Source organism: Rhipicephalus sanguineus, chromosome 3, assembly GCF_013339695.2.
Source record: "Rhipicephalus sanguineus isolate Rsan-2018 chromosome 3, BIME_Rsan_1.4, whole genome shotgun sequence".
Classification (NCBI taxonomy): domain Eukaryota; kingdom Metazoa; phylum Arthropoda; class Arachnida; order Ixodida; family Ixodidae; genus Rhipicephalus; species Rhipicephalus sanguineus.
In genome coordinates this window covers 102,846,827-102,847,613 of record NC_051178.1, presented here as the reverse complement: position 1 = coordinate 102,847,613, position 787 = coordinate 102,846,827, and positions in this window count along the sequence as shown.

Sequence of the window (787 nt, the reverse complement as noted above, 5' to 3'; positions counted from 1 at the left end):
ATAGACGTTGGTTTCGCTGTTTGTTCCCATCTCCGCCTGTACGAGAAGTTCCTCGAAGTAGATCAAGACTTAAGGGAAATGCAGGGAGCTTGAGCAGGCTGAGCACTGCAAACTGCCCCGCACTAGAGACGGAGAAGGGGGACTGAAAAGTCATTAGGGTAGGAAAAGATTACATTTAAACAAAATAATAATAACCTAATTAATTATTAGTACAAATATGGTCAGGGTCATTTAGTCGACGGAGGCCATCAAAAATACATAATTATTTCCACGTACTCTCACTCGTAATAATAATAATAATAATAATAATAATAATAATAATAATAATAATAATAATAATAATAATAATAATAATAATAATAATAATAATAATAATAATAATCTTTATTGTACATTTCATAAGAAAGCAATACACATATCAGGCCTGCCAAAGCAACATAGGGCTTGAGCGGCAGTGCCTGGCAGCAGCGCAAAACAGCAATCTTTGAAGTTGTACATTTGTTTGTGTAACAAAATTAAAAATAAAATGCAATATGGCACAGGAGATAGAACGACCACTTTGCTTACGACGATAAATTACGACGATGACAATGCGAACTGCGATACATGTTATGTAAACAAATGCCGCCAATGTTCTGCATCAACGCTACCCAGGTTGGGTCGTGAGAGCGATGATTTTTAGGTTAATAGCGTGAGTAAGGGCGCCGTGTTTTCTGCAAACGCTGTCCACGTTTATAATACGTTTCTAAATTTACCAGTGAGAATAGGCGTTAATGCTGTTGAGCGT